Here is a 26297-nt window from a genome sequence, read left to right as displayed (position 1 = left end):
AATATGAGTGAGTCCATAATCTCACTCATAGGCAGGGAGGGAGGGAAAGAGTTTAAATACAGCAAGTTCCTGGGACACATGGCTGGCTCATTGGTGGAGCATGCAACTCCTGATCTTGGGATTGTGGGTTTGAACCCTATACTGGGTGCAGAGATTATTTAAAATAAAAATCTTAAAAAGAAAGCAAGCAAATTCTTGACAGAGTCATACAAAACACTTTTTTTTTTTTTTAATGTTTTATGTATTTCTGAGAGAAAGACAGGGTGAGCAGGCGAGGGCCAGGTAGAGGGGGGGAAACACAGAATATGAAGCAAGCTCCAGGCTCTAAGCTGGCTATCAGCACAGAGCCCGACACAGGGCTCGAACCCACGAACCCTGAGATCATGACCTGAGCCGAAGTTGGACACTAAACCGACTGAGCCACCCAGGCGCCCCAAGAAAACACTTCTTATTTCCTTCTCAATAATATATAGAACACTTTAAGAAAGGACTAATATTGGATTAAAGACCTACATGTAACATTTGAAACTATAAAACACCTAGAAGAAAACACAGGGAAAAAACTTCATGACATTGGATTTGGCAACAATTTCTCGTATATGACACCAAAAGCAGCACAGGCCACAAAAGGAAAAATAGACAAATGTGAATGTATCAAACCTAAAACATTCTGCATGGAAAAGGAAATAGTCCACAGAGTGAGAAGGCAACCTGTATAGAATGAGAAAAAATAGTTGCAAGCCATGTATCTGCTAAGGGATTAATATCCAGAATATATAAAGAATTCCCACAGCCCAACAACAACAACAAAAACCCAAATAATCTAATGAAAAATTAGCAAAGGACTTGAATAGATAATTCTCCAAGGAAGATACACAAATAGCCAAAAAACATGTGAAAAGATGCTCAGGATCACTAATCAGGGAAGTGCACATCAAAACCACAATGAAATACCATTCCACATCCAATAGGATGGCTACGATAAAAAAAAAAAAAATCAGATAATAACAAGTGTTAGCAAGGGTGTAGAGAAATTAGAACTCTCATATACTGCTGGTGGGAATGTAAAATAGTGTCTAACAGTTCATCAAACAATTAAAGAGAGTTACCATATGGCCTGGCAATTCCACTCCAACGTATACACACAAGAGGGATGAAAGCATATGTCCACATGGGGCACCTGGGTGGATTAGTCGGTTAAGCATTCAGCTTCGGCTCAGGTCGTGATCTCATGGTTCATGAGTTCAAGCCCCGCATCAGGCTTTGTGCTGACAGCCAGCTTAGAGCCTGGAGCCTGCTTCAGATTCTATGTCTCCCTCTCTCTCTGCACCTCCCCTGCTCACACACTCTCTGTGTCTCTCAAAAATAAATAAGCATTAAAAAAAAAAAAGCATATGTCCACACAAACTTGTACACAAATGTTTATAACAACATTATCCATAATAGCCAAAAGGGGATGAATGATAAAGAAATTGTACGATATCCATAAAATGAAGTATTACTTGGCCATAAAAAGGAAGTAAGTACGGATACACATCACAACATGATTAACCTTGAAAACATTATGCTAAGTGAAAGAAGCCAATCTTGAAAGGCCACATAGTATATAATCTCTTTCATATGAAATGTTCAGAACAGGGAAATCTACAGAGACAGAAAGTAGATTAGCAGTTCTTCAGGACTAAGGGGGAGAGGGTGGGAATAAAGGAGATAGTTAATTCTGTGGTATGTGAGTTATACTTAATAAAGTTGTTCTTAAAATATGTATCTTGGAGAAACTGCAGGTTGAGGCTGAGACCACCACAATAAAGCAAATGTCACAATAAAGTGAGTCAAATAAATTTTTTGGTTTCCCAGTGCCTATAAAAGTTAGGTTTACACTATACTGTAGTCCATTAAGTGCTCAACAGTACTACATCTAAAAAAACAATGTACTTAAATTAAAAATACTTTATTGCTAAAAAATGTGAACCACCATCTGAGCTTTCAGTGAATTGTAATCACTGATCATAGATACCATAACAAATAATAATGAAAATGTTCAAAATATTGCAAGATATCCAGATTTTGTGACATGACACAAAAACATGGAAGTGGGCAAATGCTGTTGGAAAAATGGCACCGAGAGACTTGCTCGATACAGGGTTGTCACACAAACCTTCAATTTGTTTAAAAAAAAAAAAAGTGGTATCTGTGAAACTCAGTAAAGCAAAGTGCAATAAAGCACAGTATGCCTGTAAAAATCAGCAGAGGAGGGCAGGATGGGAAGTCAGAGAGATTCAAAGAACTATTGCCTTTGAAGGTGGAGCAACTCTAAGCCAAGGAATGTGGATGGCTTCTAGAAGCTGAGAATGACCTCAGTCCTATAACCAAAACCAACTAAATTCTGCCAGCATGAGTATGTTTGGAAGCAGAAAAGAGATCAGGCTGGCTGACTCCTTTATTTTGACCTCTTGAGATCCTTAATAGAGTACCCAGCTGAGCCAGCCAGGACTTCTGCCTTTAAGAATTTTGGGATAATAAATGGATGTTGTTTTAGGCTCTAAATTTGTGGTAATTTGTTATGGCAACAACAAAAAACTAACACGGGCCTCTTTTCTATGTCTCTTTTTGGGGGCCTTTGTACATGTGTTCCGATGCTGCCTAGGGCTGTGCGTCCTGCTGTTCACATGGTGATTACTCTCTCATACTGTAGGTCTCAGCTTTCACGTCGCACTGTCAGGAAGGCCACTCTAAAGCAGTACCTCTCCCAAATCCCCAACTCTCACTTCCATGCTGGCTCAGCATTATTTCTCTATATCCTACCTATATCGAAAAAGGCAGGGTAAAGAAAGAGTTAACCAAAGAGGCCTGAGTTGCTCAAAAATCATGCACATTCTCAGAAGGGCCTGCTTGTGCGACTGGCTCATGGTCAGTTTCTGGGAATGGAAGTCTTGGAGTGTCCTTATGTTTTGTATGCTTGGAGCTCTGAATCACACTTTAGACAGTTTGCGTAAATAGTGTGACGTATGGTGAACCCTGCGTCCTTTCTGGAGGTCTGGAGTTGCATTAACTCCAGATATGTGGTCATATCGTGAGGGCACCTGTGCCCATGTGACCACACTTCAATAAAAACCCTGGAATTCGAGGCTTAGATGAGTTTCCTTAACAGAAAACACTTCACGTGTGTTATCCTCCAAACTCTGCTCAATGCACTGTTTTCCTTTATTGATCCTGCTTTGTATCCTCTCACTGGCTATGAAACATCGCCAGGAGTACAGGAGTTCTATGAATCCTATCAAATTACCAAACCTGGGGTGAGTCGTGGAGACTACTGACCTAGGGTATGATTATAAAGGGGTGGCATGAGGGAGCTCTTAGTGGTCACAGAATAGTCCTGAATCTTGACTGTGACACAGAACTGCTATACACGCGCACACACACGACAGATGTCAATTTCTTGGTTCTGACAGTATACTACAGTTACGTAAAATGTAGCCTTTGGGGAAAACTGGGTAAAGAGTACACAGGGCCTCTCTGTATTATCTTTGCAACTTCCTGTTAATCTATCTGTCCTTTCAAATCAGAGGTTTAAAAAATTCCACTTAAAGAAATTTAAGTGACAACACGTATGACTGAACCAACGTATATGAGATAGTTAAACACATCACTCAGATGATTTCTGAGTATAGACAACAAAGAGAGCAAGTGAACTACCAAAAGTGCATGCCAGGATTTGAAAGCAGTGGTGATGACAGCTCTGTTTCAGAGGAGCAAAGCACGTACAGTCGACACACCTACATTAGACACCAGAGACATATAAGCAGCATATCCTCTTCAGTTAGGGAGAAACTTATGGGGATCAACGGCCTGAGCCTCAATTCTGTCTTTCCTGCACAGAAAGACCTATCCCTCAAGAGTCAGTGGAGCCATAACCCAGAGGCAAGCTACCCCCACCACTGCACCCAGGAGGAAGGGCCAGAGGGACACATGCAGATCCTGTTTGAGCACGGCACTCAAATAAGCAGGCTTTTATTGAGCAACCTGGGCATAAAGAATGCATAATGCACTTGGCCCATTGCATTAGGGAAGACAGAGTAAAAATAATCTCTACTGCTGAGACACTGGAGATCCCTGCGAATTCTGCCCCAGGGCTAGTATTCAATCTGGGTTGAGGTACCGTAAAAAAAAGGCCAGAGGAGTACAAATCCCAGAGTTAGATGTGTTTTTCCTGAAGACTCTGCATGTAAACCAAATTCATCTCATAAAATAAGCAAAAACAAACAAACAAAAAAAACCATTTTGTGGATGTGAGTAGCTTCCCACTATCTTTCTTATGAGAGTCCTACTTCCTGTTTTTGGCTTCAATGTCATGTTCTCATAGTTCATTCCTCTATGCTGCAATTTATAGGAAATATCCTCTACTAAAATGATACACTGTCCTTGACCTCAGTTAAGAAATAAAACTAATAACTCAGCTTTTCTCCTTAAATTTGATTTTCTCCACTTATGGAAGCATAAGATATATATAGACAAGTAGAAAAGAAAGTAGAATGTAAAAACATCACCCAGAGACATTCACTATATTCTTAAAGTATATATATTCTTGATAAATATACATCAAGTATACATGTATATTCTTATAGCTTTCTTTACTCATCACTCATTTATTTAACAAATAATTATACACTGATTCACACTCTATGATAGGCACTTTACAAAAGTAAAAGTAAAGTTGCAGCCCTTGTAGCATCTGCTACGTAGTATGGGAGATACAACTATATACTTAGAAGGCCTGTAAGAATTTAAAACACTATGAACAATGAGGAAATAATTTTAGATTACAAAATCACATAAAAGAATTTATATTTATGTAAAACAAGCTAAATATGTGTACATGAAATCTATGGAGCTCTTACAATAGTCTAACAATAACAAGTTTGGAAATATAAAAAGAGATCCCATCACAATAGTATCAAAATGTAAAACCACCCAGGAAATACTGTAATAGGAAAATTATGTGATTTTATAATAAATATTATAAATATAAAGAAAGCTGAAGTAGTTGGTAAGACATACCAATTTTTACTGAGGAAACTCAATTTATAAATGTCAAGTGTCTAAAAAATTTCAAGTTTACTACAAATGACAATAAAATTTCAAAAGACGTTTTTTGGTTTATTTAATTATTTTGGGAGAGAGCATTCAAGCACATAGAGGAGGGGCAGAGAGAGAGTTAGAGAAAGAGAATCCCAAGCAGGCTCCACACTGTCAGCACAGAGCTGGATGTAGGGGTCCAACTAGTGAACTGTGAGATCAGGACCTGAGCTAAAATCAAGAGTCAGACACTTAACTGACTTATCACACCTTGGGAAACTTTTAAAGGACTGAGGGCTATTTAAGCTTAAAAACTGAAGGAAATTTTTAAAAAGAAACAGACTTAAATACATAAATTGAAACTTCTTTCTAGTTTTTAAAAGGCCCACTTAGAAAATGGAAAGGCAAGGGCACCTGGATGGCTCAGTTTGTTAAGCATCCAACTCTTGATTTCAGCTTAGGTCATGGTCTCACAGTTCGCGAGATTGAGCCCGACATGGGGCTCTGTGCTAACAGTGCAGAGCCTGCTTAGGATTCTCTCCATTTCTCTGCTCCTGCCCCGCTCATACTGGTTCTCAAATAAACACTAAAAAATTAAAATAGGCAAATATTTTAAGAAAATATGACAATGAAGTATTTTATTATATTCAGAAATTATATGAATAAAAAGAAATTGTAAATCTCTGATATGCAGGATAAGGATATAAGTAGACCAATCACAAAACAGGAAAAGCTTCTGAGAAACAGAATGTCAAAGGGTTTCTGCATTTTTATTTTTATTAAAATTTATTTATTTTTGAGAGAGAGAGAGAGAAGCAAAAATAGAGACAGAGAGAGAGAGAGAGAGAGAGAGAGAATCCCAAGCAGGCTCCACATTGAACGTGGCTCAATCCCACAACCATGAGACCAAGACATTAGCCGAAACCAAGAGTTGAGTGCTCAACCAACTGAGCCACCCAGGCACCCATAAAGGTTTCTGCATTTAAAATTTTGATATATACAACCAAACTGGCTTCAGAAAATGATTGTATCTATCTACATTCCTACCTACTGTGTATGAGAGAATCTACTCTCCCGGAAACTCATAAATACTGGATTATTAATCTTTATTTGGTCCATCTGAAAAGGAAAAAAATTAATCGTTTTTTGTTTTAATATGCATTTCCCAAACCATCTTTAATATTTACTGGCCAATATATACAATTTTAAATTGAGTATCTTCTTTGAAGAATTTAACCATTCGCGTTCTTTGCTCATTTTTCTATGTCATCTTTCTTCCTTTATTTTCCATTGAAGTATAGTTGACATATAATCTTTGTCTCTTTCTAAGCGCTCTTTTTATGTCATCTTTTAGTCCTTCACTTTATGTTAGTCCTTCACTTCACTAACTTTCATATCGTTAAATACATTGCTTCCAAAATGAATGTAAATACCACACAGAGAAGCAGTGGCAGAGTTCGTGTTAAATATAACAAAACAAAGTACCCAAACACTGGCCTGCCCAAATGATTCCAAGTGGTAATCAAACCCACGAAATATAATGTAGAGCTTATACTGCTGGAATGAGCAAAGCCGGCAGAGCAGCATTCTTACAGAATGAGTTTTTGACAACAATCTATTGTTTTAAGTTGCACCCTCTCCAGATATGTGAAATTATGATTCCAATCTGAGCATGCCACTGCCCAGGCTAACAACCCAAACGTGCATGCTAAATAAACTGGCCACTCTGGTTTACTTCCTACTATGCTCCATCCTCTCTTCCATGGCATCAGGCAATTCCCCAAACGGTCAGTTTATTCAATAAGTAAATGACCAAATATTCTCTTAACTCCACTCAAACTAGCAACAGACTGCAATCCATAACATGCTTTCAACCACTAACAGCTTCATATTTTTGATACAACTGTGAGTTATATCTTGGTTTTAGCTTTGCTGCAGCCATTTGCTGTGGCTGAGCAAAGTGATACACACACACACACACACACACACACACACACACACACACACATCACGAGATAAGAGAAATACAAAAAGAACTGCCCGGATGGAAAATGTATTTATTCAGATTTGCTAGCTGGCTCAATGAATTACAAATCTGTATTATGTTTATGCCTCTGAGAAGTGTCCTGTATGTAATAAAAATTCATTCCAATTAATCTGCAGAGATTTTCAAAAGCTAAAACCATACCGTCTGTTGTGCGTTAGATTGTGTCCCCAAAAAAGGTTGAGTTCAATACTGTGAATGAAACCTGCTTTGGAAATAAGCAGATGTAATTACAGAATAAGGTCATACGCATTTAGGGTGGTCCCTAAATCCAATAACTGGTGTCCTTACAAAAAGGCCCTGAAAGACACAGAGACATACACACAGAGGTCGCATGGCCTCAGAGGCGGAGATTGCAGTGATGTGGCCACAAGCCAAGGAAGTGCAGAACACCCAGCCAGCATCTCCAGTATTCAGAGACAACACGGCCCTGCTGACACCTTGGTTTCAGATTTCTAGCCTCTAGAAAAGTGACAGAATAAATAATTGTTGTTTTAGGCCACCCAATCTGTTTACAGCAGCCCTAGGAAACTATAAAAATCATCCAGGAAGAATTATAAACTGGAACTGTAAACAAATAATTGAAAGAAATGAGGTTTCCATAAGTTAAAACAGAACTATGGGTCCACAGCATCACTTGCTCCTTATCAAGTGGGTAATCACATCTCCCAGTTCATGAAAACAGTCCTGGCTTATGCCTGTTGTCCTAGCAAAAAAGCATCCATTTCATTCTCGAAAGTGATCTGCTCTAGATAATAAATTACATGGTCATGTTATTTATGAACAAGCCTATAAAACCCTCCTGTTAGTCCACCTTCAAATTCCATCCTGTTCAAATAGCATCTGACTCCCTTTTCCCCATTGACAAAATAATTCTATCCCTCTGGTTCTCACAGTATTTTATAAATACAGCTATTATAATACTCACACTCTATTATAATAACTTCCTTATATGGCCACTCCACATACACAGACATAGCACTGTTCTGCCAGGAACAGAGTGAGTAATCCATACATATTTCCTAAATTTATTAAATTCTTTATTTAGAAGACCAACAAAGTACCTGCATAGACCATTTTCTTTCACTTCTGTCCCATATACACTCTCCAGGGCCCAATGCAGGTAGGAATAGAAAATTAAATTGCAAAGTGACTAACTTATGAAGCAGTTGTTCTCAAATTTTAGCATGCATCAGTATCACGTGGAGGACTTTTTAAAGCAGAGTATTTCCTGGCTCCCAACCCAGTTTCTGATTCAAGAGGTCAGGGGGAGGGCCAGAGAAGCTACATTCCTAAAAAGTTCCCAGGCGATGTGGTGAAGGACTACTCTTTGAGAACCACTGCGATAAAGAAGGAACAACAATTATTAAAAGATTAGTTTCTTCTCATGACTTCATTACTAGTGGGAGACTTTCTCTTCTGAATACAATGGAGTAGCTTGTGGCAGACCAACACTGCTACAGGGAACGAAGAAAGCTAGATACTTTTTTTTTTTTTAACTTTTTCAATATTTATTTGTTTTTGAGAGACAGAGACAGAGCTTGAGTAGGGAAAGGGCAGAGAGAGAGAGGGAGACACAGAATCCAGGCTCTGAGCTGTCAGCACAGAGCCTAATGCAGGGCTCAAACCCATGAATTGCAAGATCATGACCTGAACCAAAGTCGGACGTCCAACCAAATGAGCCACCCAGGTGCCCGTAGATACATTTTTTATTTATGTTTTAATTTTTTTAAATGTTTTTATTTATTTCTAGGAGAGAGAGAGAGACAGCGTGAGCAGGGGAGGGTCAGAGAGAGAGGGAGATGCAGACTCTGAAATTGGCTCCAGGCTCTGAGCTGGCAGTCAGCACAGAGCCCGATGCGGGGCTCGAACCCTCGAACTGTGAGATCATGACCTAAGCAAAAGTCGGACGCTCAACCGACTAAGCCACCCAGGCGCCCCACATTTTTTATTTTTTAATTTAATTTAATTTTTAAATAGTTTATTGTCAAGTTGGTTTACATAAAACACCCAGTGCTCATCCCAACAAGTGCCCTCCCCCATGCCCATCACCCCCCTTCCCCTCTCCCCCACCCTCATCAGCCCTCAGTTTGTTCTCAGCATTCAAAAGTTTCTCATGGTTTGCCTCCCTCCCTCTCCCCAACTATTTTCCCCTTCTTCTCCCCCATGGTCCTCCGTTAAGTTCCTCCTAATCCACCTATATGTGCAAACATATGGTATCTGTCCTTCTATATTTATACAATGGAAGACTACATGGCAATGAGAAAGAATGAAATCTGGCCATGTGTAGCAACATGGATGGAACTAGAGGGTGTTATGCTGAGTGAGATAAGTCAGGCAGAGGACAGATACATTTTTAAATCAATGTTTAAAGGCATCAAAAAAACATGAAGCAATCAAAACTAGAAGCCTCTGGATTCTGGAAAAAGAGAGGAACGGAAGAGAAACAAAGTGACATTCTGAAGTCACTTTTTCACCAAATACATTTGCTGACTCTGGGGCAAAAGGCTGAGAATCCAGACTGACCATAGACAGAGGAACCACGAGAGCTTTTGGAAGAGATGAAAGAAAGGCAAGACTCAAGGAGCCAAAATCCCAGTTAAAGAGGAGAGTCAAAGAGCCAGGTCTAACACGAGGCTGGTTTTCCCCTAAGGACATTTACCAAATTCTACAGCAGCACAGAGAGCTTCAAAACAAAACTGAAAACCTCTGAAAACCAAGAGTGGAATTTTCAGGGGGGCCTGGCTGGCTCAGTTGGTAGAGCATGCAACTCTTGGAGTTGTAGGTTTGAGTCCCATGTAGGGTGTAGAGATTACTTAAAAATAAAATCTTTAAGGGAAAAAAACGTGGAATTTTCAGTAATCTCACTGTTCTCAAGAGACAAAGATTACAGTACAGAAACCACCAGGCGAAGAGGTACCTGTGAGTTTGCTAGACTATCAGTTAGAAGCCCTGGATGACTAGTGGTAAAGGCAAACCAGAAGGAAACTAGCCTTATCAACCCAGGACACAATCTCAACCATTAGCTCAATCCCTAATAGGATTATATGATAAATCTCTACTCTACCTGGCTAGCAAAAGGGAGGACACATTTCCTCTCTGAAAAAGAACAGCATTGAAGCGCGTGGGTGGCTCAGTTTGTTAAGCGACCAGCTCTTGATTTCTGTGCCGATGGCACAGAGCCTGCTTGGGATTCTCTCTCCTTCTCTCTCAAAAATAAATAAATAAACTTAAAAAAAAGAAAAAAAGAACAGCATCATCTGGAACTTCATTTTATTCACAACACCCAGCATTCACCTAACTAAAAGCCAAAAAGAAAACAGATGCTCGGATGACGCAGACAATGAAGTTAACATTTTATTTTTTTTTAATTTTTAATGTTTTTTATTTATTTCTGAGAGAGAGAGAGAGAGAGAGAACAGGGAAGAGTCAGAGAGAGAGGGAGACAAAGAATCGGAAGCGGGCTCCAGGCTCCGAGCTAGGTGTCTGCACAGAGCCCAATGCGGGGTTTGAACCCATGCACTGTGAGATCATGACCTGAGCTGAAGTGGGACAGTTAAACGACTGAGCCACCCAAGAGCCCCTATTTTATTTTATTTTTATTTTTTAGAGAGAGAATCCTGGGGGGGAGGGGGGGGAGGGAGGATGAGGGGGAGAAAGAAGCAGGGCACGAGCTCACCTGATGCAGGACTTAAACTCACAAACCATGAGTTCATGGCCTGAGCTGAAGCCAAAGGCTTAACTGACTAAGCCAACCCAGGCATCCCAAAAGAAAGACTTTTAGGGGCACCTGGGTAGCTCAGTCGGCTAAGCCTCCGATTTCAGCTCAGGTCATGATTCACGGTTGCTGAGTCTGAGCCATGCGTATGGCTCTGTGCTGACAGCTCACAGGCTGGAGCTTGCTTCAGATTCTGTGTCTCCTTCTCCTTTTCTCTTTCTCTCTCTCTCTCTCTCTCTCTCTTCAGATTCTGTGTCTCCTTCTCCTTTTCTCTCTCCCCCGCCCCCTGTTCGTGCGCTGTCTCTCTCTCAAAAAAAATAAAATAAACATTTTAAAAAAAGACTTTTAAATAATGATAGCTACTTAAATTCCCTATTTAGGAATATAGGTGAGAAGTAAATAAAAAATAGGTGAAGAAAGGGAGTAAGAACATACTTTAAAAATGAAGAATTTCAACTGAGAATTGTAATCTATAAGAATTGAACTGAAATGCTAGATTTGAAAAGTATAATAACTAAAATTAAGAATTCAAAGGGTAGATTTAACAACAAACCAGGCTTAGCAGATAAGAGGATTAGAAACGGGAACCCAAGTCAATAAAATATATTCATACAGAAGCAGAGAGAAAAACTAATAGGAAATATAGACAGGGGTGAGGGGTGGGTAGTGTAAAGAGAATGAGGAACATTGTGGAAAATTGTACCAAGTATGTAACTGGAGTCCCTCAAAAGAAGAGGAAAGAATGAATAAGACAGAACCAATATTAAAAGTAAGAACCAGGGCACCTGGATGGCTCAGTCAGTCGACTGTCCGATTCTTGATTTTGGCTCAAGCCAAGATCTCATGGATTCATGAGTGGAGCCCCTCATTAGGCTCTGTGCTGAGTGTGGAGTCTGCTTAAGATTCCCCCTCTCTCTCCCCCTCCTCTGTCCCTCTCATCTGCTCACACATGTGCTCTCTCTCTCTCTCTAAAGCAAAATTTAAAAAATAAATAAAAGAATGGAAATTTCAAAAGTGATGAAAAAACAAGCCACAAATCCAAGAAATTCTGTGAACATAAAAGCACAAAACACACACACACACACACACACACACACAAAGATATAGCATACTTAAAATGTTGATAATCAAAAACAAAGAGAAACTTTTAAAAGTAACCAGTGGGAAAAAGAAGCACATTACTTTCATAGGTGCAACAGTAAAACTAACAGCTAAATTCTCAAAAGAAATCATAAAAGCCATAAGACAACAGATGACCTCTTTAAAGTGCTGGGAAAAAAATGCCCACCTAGAATGTGCTGCTCAGTGACTATATCCTTTAAAAATAAAAGCACAATAAAGACATTTTCAGACAAACAACAACTGAAAGAATTCTTTACGGGCCCACTTGCATTAGAAGAAATACCAGAGGATACTCTTCAAATGAAAAGAAAAATTAGCCTATCCCAAAGAGAAACACAGAAATACAGGAAGGAATGAAGAGTAATGGAAACAGTAAATATGTACATAAATCCACCCAACTACAGATTACATGTTAAAACAATAATTTCTTGCAGGTTTTAAAATATCTGTAGAATTAAACAAGTAAAACAGTAATACAACAAGGCAGGAAAATGACAAACTGAGTTAGTATCTAAAGTTCTAGCATTACTGGAGAAGTGATAAAAGTTATAATTTTTATTAGACTGCAGTAAGTCAATGGTATATGTTATAATTGCTAGTATAATCACAAAAAGGGTAATAAAAGAATATGTAACTAAACAATTACGACAGGGAAAATATTTAATAATAATCCGAGATGGCAAGAAAAAAGGAAAAGGGAACAAAACTGATGAGTCAAAAATAAAACTTATCAAAAGATGGTAGATCTAACACCAAATACAGTGACAATCACATTACATGAAAATAGACTAAATATTCTAATTTAAAGATTAAAACAGACTAAAGAAAAAAACTAAATCCAATCATCACGATGCTTTTGAGGACAAGATTTAAAAAAAAATAGAAAACAGAAGGATGGAAAAAGATACAGCATGCAACATTTACCAAAGAAAGCTAGTAAAGCTATACTGATGTACAAAGTGGACTTGAAGGCAAAAATCACTAATAATGATTAAAGGATAAAAGTGCTAATCCACCAAGAAAATTCTAATATGAGCCAAGTGGTTAGAAATTAGTAATCACTGGGGGCTAAGAAGCATACTTTTACCAATGACCTTGAAGTCCAATGCAAAGCAATGGCTGCAACCAACTTCTTTTAGAAAAATCTATGGCAGCTCAAAGGGTAGAACTACACATTAACATAGAACATAAATACCAGACTTCTTTGCAATATGATAAAACTCACACAGGGACACCTGGGTGGCTCAGTCGGTTGAGGATCCAACTTTGGCTCAGGCTGTGATCTCATAAGTTCAAGTCCCACATCAAGTGTGCTGCTGTCAGTGCAGAGCCTGCTTCAGAGTCTCTGTCACCTCTCTCTTCTTGTCCCTCCCCTGCCTGTGCACACTCACTAATGCGCTCTCTCTCTCAAAAAATTAAAAAAAAAATCTCATACATATACCTTATGTGAATTCTGAAATGCTTCCATAAACTAGTAAACAATTTTTTTATCACAAAATAAAAGGTAAACAGTTCTAGAAACAAACATTAATAAAGATCAGAAGATATTATGGGGTAATAAAATGTTTACTAGACTGGGTAGTTTGATAAAATCACTAAAATTCTTAACTATAAAAACTAAACTTCCTGAATTTAAACCTCAGAAAAAGGAAAAACAAAACTTAAAAGAAAAAATACTCAGGTTCTTCTTCTCCAAATATAGCTCAAGTGTTGATTGAAGCATGAAACTGAAATCTTTACATTATATTTACCTAAACGGCAGACTCACCATCATCACAATTAGTGGTTGTGTTTGGGGCTGGAACTGGCTGGGCCTAAAATCCAACCTCCTGATTAGCTTTTCTGTTACAATCTAAGAACCTTAAGCTTCAAAAGACCTCAGCTTATTTCTCAAGCACTATTTACATATAAATAATAAGTTGAGATTTTTATTTTCTAACTTATTTATTCAATTACTAGACCAAAGACAAGAGTTTTCCTCCCTGACCCTTCTCTTTCTTTTTCGGTTGCCCATACAGGAATTGAAAAGATCTTCAAAGAGATAGCCTATAGCTTCTTATGGATAACAACAAAAAAGTATCTGCAATTATGTTCCCAAATATGTCCAAGAACAAAAGTAGGTTCTTGGGAGAAAGTCGTGTCTACATATAGTTGATATTAAAAGAACTTAAATACTGAACATCAGCAGTCAGCATAGGGTATGAAAACACTTTGCCATCTGATTATTCCTCATAAACGATACTTAAGATGCGTCCACCCGTGACCATACAACATTTGAAGCCCTAGACAAATAAAATCTACACACTTACCACACTACGAGAACAACTGCAATGGCTAATAGATTAATATAAATAAAGATATAATCCAGCTTGTTAAGTAGAAGCCAAGGACATCACTTCTGGAGACACTAATTATAATGGATTTTAGACATTTTATTTCATCGGCCTACAGGTTTATTTTTTGTCTTCACATTTTTTATTTGCATTCTTCTCATAATATCCTATTCAGAACTGTGGTCACTAGCCCAGCTTATTTTTCAGGAACATGTTTCAAAAACAATGTCAAAAGCAATATGGAAATGCAATCAAGGAACCATTAAGTTACATAACTACATTTAGACAACAACAGTTCCACCCATTGTTTACTGATTAAAGGTGAATAAGGGTGTTCTCTATTCTCTAGTCTCATAGGCTAGGTCACAAATTTACAATATACTGTAGGAACTGTATGGTCATACAGTTTTTCATTTTCAAAAAACAAAAACAAAACAATCCAGAATTACCTGAAACAGCTACATATGAAAATGCACAATAAATGATGGTTTACTTATCTACACAACTCTAATGCAATACAATTCCTAACACAACAGAATGAGAGTTAAGAACACATACACCTAGTAATGGCGTTACAAAAACATAACCTAAATTCATGCCAAATCACAGCAGTGAGATCACCCGCTTAAGTTTTACTCTAAAATTTAGATATAAACCTTTTTTTCTAGAATGGTACACTACCTTTATAAATATCATTGTGGCTTTCCTGATCTTGAGGCAAATTCAGAGCAAACACAAAGAAAAAATATGTGCATTTTAGATGCAAACACATAAAATAATACCCCACTTTGCGAATCCTGATTGATGTTTAGAAGACTCCCCCGCTCCCCGCTCCCCCAACTTGACAAAATATAGCCAAATGCCTTGAAGCTGTAGCTCCCTGACCATTATTTGGATAGGAAGGTCCTGTGCACAGCCCTTTTGTAATGGTGGGTTCCGATACTTGCCAATGTGCTTACCTCTGGTCCCACCTGTGAGCTCACAGTCTAGTCCGCTGCAGCAGGTAATATAAAGTGCTTAGGTGCAGATCACTGAGTTGGCTGGACTACCTGAGTTCAAATCTCCATCACCTCTTGTGTGACCTGAAACAAATTACTACTCTGAACCACATTTCTTTCTATTTTTAAGAAGGAAGGTGAAGGGAGTGGTCAACACTGAGATAATGCATGTGAAGGGCTTATTACTCGCACAGCGCCTGGCCCACACTAGCACTTGATAAATTTGAACTATTATTACTTAAACAGTCTGCTTTTTAGCTTGAGCAAAATATAGACATATTAATTTTCTAGACACCCCTTCTAAGATGAGTAGATCTGTTCCCCTTTTAAATGTGAATTATATACCTGGACTTTTCGAGCCAATGTTCTCTATGCTGGAGCTAACACCCCAAACCGACTTCCAGAAATGCACCTTAGGTCTGTGTTTGGTATTCCCTAAGTCCATCTATACGTGGAGGCGAGGTGACTTTCATGTAAGTATTAGTCCTTGTTAGACTCCTCCATTCTCATACTCCCCGTGAAAAATATGGCTCTGTGATCAGAAAACATAAAATGACAACATAAAAAAATGGATGTACTTGAGGAACTTGTCAGGAAGCACAAACTCAAATCCCTGATTTACAGGTAACTTTATAACAAAAAGCTTCATTGAGAAACAAAATACTTATGGAAGAGAACCTGAAGAATGTACAGTCCCCATCTACTTATCTAGAACATCTAAAACAGACCCTTAAATTAAATCACTGGAGAAATCTACACACTTAGATCACATTATTTTGCCAGCACATTATGTTTTGTCATCAACCTACACAATGAGGCAATGAAGAATCTTAATTAAAAAACAAAGTAAAGCACAATACAGCCCTATGAAATGCATGCTGTTATTTACTTAAGGATGTAGCTGAGAAATCTGTCAATACAAGGAGTCTGGGAATCCAAACAGAAATTGGTCTTTTATCTTATGATCACTGAACTATGCAACTGATTATATCACCTTCTGAACAGACCACTAAAAAGCAGAGTCAAATTTGTAGCTCTCTAACAAATACTTAAGACTTCAGTCCAAGTGCCTTGTGCACAGATCTCATTCCATCTCAATGAGGAGGATCTTACAGATCTCAATTTTCATCTTAATTTTTCTCCCTCAGTGCTAAATTCATCACCTCCTTATTTCTGTATGTTCTCAATAACATGCTGTATCTTTGAAAGTCATTATGAATCTTTTCTGGAACACCATGCAATATAAGTAAATGACATGCACCATTTAAAAATCACGGCACAACAAGATTACTTTCTTCCATTAATAAGCATTTTATGAGTTCAATTTCTAAAGGCATTACCTTTTTTTGTGCTCCAAAAGAAAAAAGAAATATTGCAAAAACTGTGTCTAAAATTAAGAAATTCTAACAGCAGGAACTACAGAAATAAAACTTTCATTATGTATTTTTAACTTTGAAGCACACAGAAATTTATAAATATATCCCATGTAAAAATCCCCCAAAAGTCATTTTTAATCTGAAAACACAGACCAAATCACCACAAATGCAATTGCAATTATTTATTCTGAATGGGAACTAAAGAGATTAGCTTGAAAAATGATTCAAAAAGGAGCTTCAAATCCTTCTGAGCTGCCCTGTGCCTGGCACAGAGAATGCTGCCAACCATACCTTAAGGTGAGACCGCACAGAATTCAGAGCCCCCAAAACTCCTGCTGCCCTCCTGCTATAGGGATTTTGCTACATCCCTGCTTCAGGGATTTTAGCAATCTTCTTGATGTCATTTGACGAAAATAAAAAGCTTAAGAACCTTAGTGTGTGCAATTTAACCCATTCATGAATTCATAACTTCTGACTTCTAACCACATACTTATCTCCCTAATTGATGTAATTACAGTTCTTCACCCTCCTGGTGACCATCAACAAGTAGGCTATGCTATCAGAAACATGAAAATGAAACATGAAAAAATGTTCTACTATACAATAGAAATTACACTTTCTACCCCACCGACAGGAACTTCATCAAACACAGAAATCTCACAGGGTAACTTGAAAGCAGGGTAACTCATAAGAGTACAGCTTTTTCTTAAGCATTTGAGGAGCTTTATCCAAATATCAAGTGAATAAAATATAATATCATTACATAATATCATGTGGGATGAAGGTAAGTCCACTACTGTTTCTCCTAAGTGTTTGACAACTATTTCCAGGGATTCCAGTCATATGAAACATACATACTGTTTCCATGATGCTTTATGATAGAAACAAGTATTTAATAAGACTTTCAAAATGTTTGACTTCTACCATGAAACTCTTGTTTTTAGTGTGATAACTTTATTTATGGGTTAAGAAGCCACTTAACAGCATTTCTATTCTGAATCACAGGACAGGTGTGTTACGTAGCTTTCTTCTCCATTTTAGGAATGGGTCATCTCTGCTGCAGATGTTAACTTTGCAAACAATAAAAACACAGGTGCCAAAAATTAAACTCATAGTCAAGATTGAAATTCTATGTCTCCAGCCAAAGACTAACACAAGTAAATGAAACAAGAACTTAGGTCTTCTATATGTAGATATTAAAATAAGCTAAGTACTGATGATTTTCCCCCTTCTGGAAACCAACATCAGAAATCAATGAATTCTCATTAAGTTAACAAGCACACATTGAACACTTGTGAATGCCCAACTCGGACTGAGAATGCAAACAGATAGAAGTACAATTCCTGTTTATAGAAGCTTACAAATTAGAGGGCCAGACACTTTTTACACAATGAAACAACTAGTAAATGAGCACACAACTCAATTCAAACATTTAATGAGCACATAATCAAGCACCACATTGAACCCACACAGTATTCATCAGCCCAGTAGCAGCCTGTGTGTAAGAGCTGCCTAAAATTCCATTTTAATCATGGAAAGACCCTCCTTAAAACCCTGCCTCAGTTTTGTCATCAACAGCTCCTGCATCTCTGCCCTGCACTTTTTTACTTTTCAAAAACCATCTCCTAGTAGTCAGTTATTGGCCTATTCTCCTTTTATCTCTCACCCCCACATTCCCACCTATCCCTAAAATTCCCACCCAATCCTGTTAGTTTCAAAGTTATCATTCTTCAAGACACTTCCATAAACTCTTCCCTGATTCACCCTACATACCCTTCAGTGTCCCTCCTCAGGGCTCTATCTTAGCTCCATTTACCACACTGTATTGAAAGTATCTTTACGGTCCCTCTCTAACTCCTAGAAAGAAACATGATTGCTTGGAAGGTCCGTGAAATTTCAAATCCTGAACTCGTCTTAGTCTTCCGCATAACAACCAGTAACGCTTACAAGTTAACATTATTTATCATTAAATGAATTAACGACACATTCAAATCTTACCCGTCTGGCAAGCTTGCTTGTTTTAACTATTTTATATTAACAGGCTTTTTAAAAAGCAGTTTCAGGCTTACAGGAAAAAAAGGTACAACTGTTTTTTTCATCTCACAAACAAAAGTAAAACTTCATATCCAAAAAACGACTTCCCTGGTGATGCTGTCAACTCGTCTTGACAGATTTTCACATCTAATCTCAAGGGTAAAAGGAGCCCACCAGAGCCCACTGACACTTCCCAACCACAGGGCTTGGTCGCCGGCGCTGAGGCACCACCAGATGTCTATGACCTACTCTCTAAAGCGGCTGAGTCCCTCCCTCCCCGTGACTAAACTTCCGTGATGGGCATCACCTCTGCTCTCTTCTAAGCCAGTTCGGAAGCAGGGACTTCTGCTCCTAACTCCAGGCCCACAACTTCCCCCTCAACCACCGCGCAAAAGTTAGGACCGGTGTTCAAGTCCCCGCATCACGAAAAGACTGCACCCTCTCGGCTCCGGGACCTTTCCCTCCCCAAGACCGACGCGGGTCCGTGAAGCCCCGGCGCCCCTGCCAACACCGGGCTGCGATCTGGGTCTGAGACGCCAACCCGGACGGGCCTCCGAGGGGCCCAGGGCACGAGCCGACCGGCAGCCACCACAGGTGTCCCCTCCGACTCCGCGGGCTGGGGAGTGAAGAGGAAGCCGGCCAAAAGGAAGCCACCCTGCGAGGGGAGGACGGGTGGCAGGAGGCAGCCAGGAAATGACAAGCGTCTGTCCGTCGGAGTTGGGCCGGGCCGCGCAGAACTTGGCGACGAGCGCTTGAAAGGGGCAGGCTCAGCGCGACCAGACCTAAGGCGGCCGGCGACGGCCTGGGGCCGGTCAGGGCCGCGCCGCGGGCCCCGGGTTGGGACCGACGGCGGCTGGAAGCACCGAAGCGAAACGGCCCCGGCCGGGTAGACGGCACGGGCGAATGACCCAGCAACCCCGCCTGGACAGCGCCGCCGCCCCGCCGCCCGGAGCCGAGAGCCTCGGCCCGCGTCCGTCCGCTCCGTACCTGGCCTGCGGCTCCACGGGCCTCTGGCCGCCGCTCTGCGCGGGTCGCTCGAGTGGGTCCCGGCTCCGCCAGGAACACAACCCGCCCTCTCGCCGGCCCTCCCTCCCTCACGCCCCGCCCCCGGCGCCGCGAGTGCGCGTCACGCACGCACGGACGTCATTTCCGGGTCCCGGGGCGCGCGGCGGAGGATGTTGTTGTGGGTTCCCCTTGGAATCCGCGCTGGGTGGCGGGAGCCTAAGGCGGGCGTGAGTGACAGTGCCTGCAGTGCCGGATGTCTAGAAGAGGGCTGGACAGGTCTAGCCTGGAGGCTAGCCCTGCGGTGCCGACGGATAGCGTCCTGGAACCGGCCCAGAGGCCACTGTGCCCTGTCTTCTTCAGAGCCCGTTCCTGCGGCGTTGCCGGGCCCTCGGCCCCTGTAACAGCGTGGAATGGAAGACGGAGGCCGCTTTAAAAACCAATGACTCCGGTCCCTTTACGGATGTCAGGAATATTAGTGTTCGAATTAAAGGACCTTAAAGAGATTGGTTGAGCCAAAAGCCGTTTTTACAGCTAGGCATAATTAAGACCCGCGAGGTTAGATAATCGTTGGTATTATTTAACTACTAATGGTCGGGTCTTAAACGGAATCCAGTTCCCGTGATTCCCATTTCAGGAATGCTGGAAACAGCAGCTGCCTCTGTATCCTGGATGCCACCTATGGCATAAAGTGCAGCCACAACAGAGAAAAAACAAAACTCTACTGGATCTAGAAGGTAGACCTAGGTTGGAATCCCAGCTTTGCTAAAAGTTCCGTGATCTTGGACAGGTTGCCTAATTTCTGTCTCTGTTCGGCATTTTGCAAAATGGAGATCGAGTCATTCCTCAAATCCTAAATCTGAGGGATAGCAGAACATGCCAGCCAAAAACGTACCTCTTTGGCGTAAGAATTATTTTGAGAAAGTGGACACAAGAGAAGCTCTGAAAACAAATACCCCCTTTTTAAGGGAAATGTACATTTATAAAGGAAATCTCCGTTTGTAAAGATGTCTCCTTCCCTGTACCTAGAAGAGGATGACTAAATCACAAGAGACTCAACAGTGGAGAAGACGCTAACTTAAACCTGTGCAGCAAACATTAAGCTTGTTTACTTTTCTTTCCCAGGTCGCTTCCCATAACTGACCCTCCAGCTACCCACCTTACCCCAACACACACCTTTCTTTTCTCCACCTGAGTTCTCAACCAAGAACTCAGAAGGGTAGAGGGATAACTTTTTTTCCTCCTCTACACCTAATATGTAGTAGGCTCAGGATAGGGAGCATAAAATGCATAAAACGGCCACCTGGGTGGCTCAGTCCGCTAAACCACCGACTTTGTCTCAGGTCATGACCTCATGGTTTATGAGTTGAGCCATGTGCTAACAGCTCAGAGCCTGGAGCCTCCTTCGGATTCTGTGTCTCCCTCTCTACTTGTGTTGACTCCATCTCTCATAAATAACCTTAAAAAAAATTTTTTTAATAAAAAAATAAAATGCATAAAACAAAAGTACCTAGCTGAGAAACATTCTAGAGGAGAGGTGGAGAAGCCAATAAACAAGTTATTTACAGTAGTACATGAGATGGTGATAATTGTTATAAATTAAAAATTATGCAAAGAAGAAGAATAGAAAATGCAGTCTAAAACTTTGCAGTTTTAGAGTGGAGAGGAAAGCCCTGGCTGAGACAGTACCTTGAACAAAGGGCAAAGGAGCTAGCTATGCTGGTATGCAAATATTAGGGTAAGTGTACCAGGTACTGGGAACAAGTTAAGGGCCCTCTTGACACCTCTAACCTACATAGCTGTAGCAGATTGAATTAGGGGGAGGTAGGAGAAGAGATCAAAAGGTAATGGGCAAAGTCCGTAAGGGGCTAACCCCTAGGTCAATGTTGAAGGGGACCAGAAAAGTGAGGACACTGTAAGGACACAGTGGGGCCATTAGTGGGACAAACTACCACACATGCCTTCTTCCTCTGAGAGAAGGTGGGGTGGAGGCTACTGGAAGGGGGCACCAAAGTTATATTTAACTGAAGAAATAATACTTTAGTTTGAATTTTGTGGTTTAGTTTTGGATAGCCATATGGATATTCATTGTATTACTTTATATTTCAATTTATGTGTATTTTGCATATGAATTTATAAAATTTGTCCCATTGGAAAAAGTGAAGATAAAAGGGGGCTAAAAATTCATCTTGGGGTGGGTCAAAAGGAAAAGAGGCAGCAAAAGAAGAGTGGGGGGAAAAATAGAAGCAAGAGGAAAACTGCAAAAGAGGAGTAATGAGGAAGCTAAGAGGAGAGAGAGGAAGCAAAGGGAGTGATGGAAAGAGATTCCACAGAAAGGTCAGATAAAATGAATCTACTCAAGAAAAATGAAAACATATTCACAGAAGTGGTGAGGGGCACCTGAGTGGCTCAGGTGTTGAGCTCAGGTCATGATCTCATGGTTTGTGAGTTCAAGTCCCACATTGGGCTCTCTGCAGTCCACACACAGGCTACTTTGGATCCTGTGTCCTCCTCTCTCTGCCCCTCTCCTGCTTGTTCTCTCTTTCTCTCTCTCTCTCTCTCTCAAAAAAAAAAAAAAAGTGGTATAAGCAGGCATCCTTGTTCTTGATCTTAAATGGAAAAACTTACAATTTTCATCACTGAGTATGTTACCTGTGGGTTTTTCATATATGGCCTTTATCATGTTGAGGAAGTTCCCTGCTATTCTTAGTTTACTGGCTGGTTGGGTTTTTTTTTTTGTTTGTTTGTTTTTTTATCATGAAAGGGTATTGCAGTCTTTAAAATTTAATTTTTTTGAACATTTTTTTAAGTTTATTTATTTATTTTGAGAGTGAGAGCGTGTGGGGGAGGGGCAGAGAGCAAGGGAGAGAAAGAATCCCAAGCAGGCTCTGTGCTGTCAGCATGGAGCCTGATTTGGGGCTTGATCTCACAAGTTTGTGACCTGAGCCAAAATCAAAAGTCAGACATTTAACCAACTGAGCCACCCAGGTGCCCCTATTTTTTTTATTGTGAAATATAGATAACATAAAATTTATAGGCAGGAAAATCAATTTGTGTCCTTATCTAATACGTATATAAAAATTAACTCAAAATTGATCAAAGACCTACATGTAAGATATAAAAATTAGAAGAAGACACAGTTGAAAAGCTTCATGACACTGTATTTGGCAATATTTTTTAGCTTTGACACCAAAGGCACAGGTAATAAAAGAAAAAATAGACAAATTGGACTTATCAAAATTTAAAACTTCTGTGTATCAAAGGCCACAGTCAACAAAACATAAAGAAACTCACAGAATAAAATATTTGCAAATGACTTATCTGATAAAGGATTGTTATACAGAATATATAAAGAACTCCTAAAACTCAACAACAACCCAATTTATATGAACTGTCTATTTATCTCTTTATTTCTTTCAGCAATGTCTTATAGTTTTCATTATACAAGTCTTTTACCTCCTTGAATAAATTAATTCCTAATTGTTTTCTTAATTTCTTTTGGGTTGCTCATTGTTTGTATAGTAATGCAACGGATTTCTGTGTGTTGATTTTGTATTACTACATTGCTCAATTTATTTTTTCTAATTTTTTTTCCTGTCAATCCTCATATACATCTGTGTATGCAGGGTTTTCTACATACAAAATCATATCTTCGAGCAAATAATTTTACTTTTTCTTTTCCTATTTGGATACCTTTTATTTTTTTCTTGCCTAGTTGCTCTAGCTAGAACTTCCAATACTAAGTTGAAAAGAATTGGAAAAAACAGGCATCTTTGTCTTATTCCTGATTTTAGTGATGATGCTTTCTGTCTTTTACCATTTAGATTGTTAGCTGTGGGTTTTTCATATGCGGCTTTCTTATACTGAGTTAATTTCACTCTATTCCTAGTCTGTTGAGTGTTTTATCATAAAACGGAATTGAATTGTGTCACAAGATTTTTCTGTATCAATTGAGAAGATAAGGTCATTTTTCCTCCCTTTATTTTCCTTTATTTTCTTAAGACCATCGTTGTATTCCAGGAATAGATCCCAATTGGTCACGTATATAATCCTTTTAATATGCTGTGGAGGGGCGCCTGGGTGGCTTAGCCGGTTAAGCGTCTGACTTTCGCTTAGGTCATGATCTCGCGGTTCCTGGGTTCGAGCCCCGCGTCGGGCTCTGTGCTGACTGCCAGCTCAGAGCCTGGAGCCTATTTCAGAGTCTGTATCTCCCTCTCTCTCTGACCCTCCCCTGTTCATGCTGTCTCTCTCTCTCTCTCTCCTAGAAATAAATAAAAATATTAAAAAAAAATATGCTGTGGAACTCAGTTTGTTAATTTTGTTGAGAATTTTTATGTCAATATTCATAAGGGGTATTGGTCTATAGTTTTCTTTTCCTATAGTATCAGTGTCTGGCTCCATATCAGGGCAATGAATGAGTTGGAATGAGTTAGAAAGCACTGCCTTCACTTTAGAGTTTTTGGAAGAGTTTGAGAAGGATTGTTATTACTTCTTCAAATGTTTGGTAGAATTCACCGGCAAAACCGTCAAGTTCAGGGGTTTTCTTTCTTGGGCAGTTTTTGATTACTGATCCGATCTCCTCATTAGTTACAGATCTATTTGGATTTTCTATTTTTTGTGATTCAGATTTGGGAGGTTTTATGTGTATAAAAATTGGTCCATTTCATTTGGTTATTTAATTTGTTGGTGTACATATGTTCATAGTATTATAATCCTTTTCATCTATGTAAAGTCAGTAGTAATATGCCCTCTTTCATTTCTGATTTTGGCATTTTGAGTGTTCCCTTTTTACACTGACAGTCTAGCTAAATATTTGTCAATTTTTCTGATCTTCTAAAAAACCAAGTTTTGGGGGTGCTCAGTCAGTTGAACGTCCAATTTCGGCTCAGGTCATGATCTCACGGTTCATGAATTCGAGCCCCACATCAGGCTCTGTGCTGACAGCTCAGAGCCTGGAGCCTGCTTCGGATTCTGTGTCTCCCTCTCTTTCTGCCCCTTCCCTGCTCATGCTCTGTCTCTGTCTCTCTCTCAAAAATAAATAAACATTAAAAAAATAAAAATAAAAAAATAAAAAACCAAATTTTGGTTTTGTTGAGTTTCTATAGTCTATTGTTATCCTATTCATTATTTCACTATCTCCACTCTAATCTTTATTTCCTACTTCTGCTAACTTTGGTTTACTTTGTGCTTCTTTTTGCAGTTCCTTTAAAGTATATGGTTAGGTTGATTTGAGACTTTTTAAAATACAGATGTTTCCAGATACAAATTTCACTTTGAGCACTGCTTTCAGTACATTCCCTACATTTTATGTGTTGTGATTTTATTTTCATTTGTCTCAAAGTATTTTCTGATGTCCTTTGTGACTTTGTCTTTGACCATTGGTTATTTGAGAGCATTTAAATTTTTTTTTCACAATTGTTTGAGTTTTCCTTCTGTACCTGATTTCTAGTTTTATTCCAATGTGACTATAAAAGATATTTTATATGATTTTTCAAAATTTATTAAGACTTGCTTTTTGGCAAAAATTGTTCGACTCTGGACAGTGCTCTATGTGCATTTGAGAAGAATGCATTTTCTATTATTGTAGGGTGAAGTGTTCTATACATCTCTGTTAGGTATACTTGGATTGTGATATATTGTTCAAGTACTCTGTTTCCTTATTGATCTTGTCTTTGGTTGTTCTATCCATGATTAAAAGTGGGATATTGAAATCTCCAACTATTACTGTAGAACTGTCAATTTCTCCTTTAATTCTGTCCTTTTTTTATTTCATATATGTACTTGGTGCTCTGATGTTAGATGCATATATGCTGATAATTGTTACATCATTTTGTTGGATTAAATCTTTTTCTGTATATAATGTCCTTCTTGTCTCTTGTAACCTTTTTTCTAATGTAAAATCTATTCTAATAGTATAGATATCCCAAACTCTCTTTTGGTTACTCTTTGCATGGAATACATTTTTCCATCATTTTACTTTCAACCTCTTTGTGTCTTTGAATCTAAAGTGAGTCTTTTATAGACAGCATATAGATAGAGCTTTTAAGAAAACATGTTCTGCCAATCTCTTTTATTTTATTTTTTTAATGTTTTATTTATTTCTAGGAGAGAGAGGGAGACAGCGTGAGCAGGGGAGGGTCAGAGAGAGAGGGACTGAAACAGGCTCCAGGCTCTGAGCTGTCAGCACAGAGCCCGATGCGGGGCCGAACCCACGAACCGCGAGATCATGACCTAAGCGAAAGTCAGACGCTTAACCCACTAAGCCACCCAGGCGCCCCCTGCCAATCTCTTTTAATTGGAGAGTTTAATTCATTTACACTTGAAGTAATTACTTTTTTTTATTTTTTATTTTATTTTATTTTTAATGTTTTTTATTTATTTCTAGGAGAGAGCGAGCGAGCGTGAGCACGGGAGGGTCAGAGAGAGAGGGAGTCACAGACTGAAACAGGCTCCAGGCTCTGAGCTGGCAGTCAGCACAGAGCCCGACGCGGGGCTCGAACCCACGAACCGTGAGATCACGACCTAAGCGAAAGTCGGACGCTCAACCGACTAAGCCACCCAGGTGCCCCACGCTTGAATTATTTCTAGGAGAGA

The 26297-nt window shown here is 39.5% G+C and overlaps 1 protein-coding gene across 5 annotated transcripts in view; it reads right to left on the bottom strand.

Moving 5' to 3' along the window:
* The window catches only part of RABGEF1 (RAB guanine nucleotide exchange factor 1), a 57565-nt gene extending 37786 nt beyond the window's left edge, over window positions 1–19779 (bottom strand). For 2 of the 5 annotated variants that reach the window (XM_039238061.1, XM_039238062.1), the window contains exons 1-2: window positions 19689–19758; window positions 15253–15375 (exon numbers count right to left, since the gene is read on the bottom strand). The gene's annotated coding sequence lies outside the window, so the exon portion shown is untranslated. Of the gene's footprint in view, window positions 1–15252; window positions 15376–19688 lie in introns of all 5 variants that reach the window. The other 3 variants (XM_039238064.1, XM_039238065.1, XM_039238063.1) reach the window with 2 other exon arrangements.
* Window positions 19780–26297: the final 6518 nt, after the last annotated feature.

This window comes from Hyaena hyaena, unplaced genomic scaffold (genome assembly GCF_003009895.1).
Source record: "Hyaena hyaena isolate Hyena2069 unplaced genomic scaffold, ASM300989v1 scaffold_135, whole genome shotgun sequence".
Lineage (NCBI taxonomy): Eukaryota > Metazoa > Chordata > Mammalia > Carnivora > Hyaenidae > Hyaena > Hyaena hyaena.
This window is presented reverse-complemented; position numbering and strand designations above follow the sequence as displayed.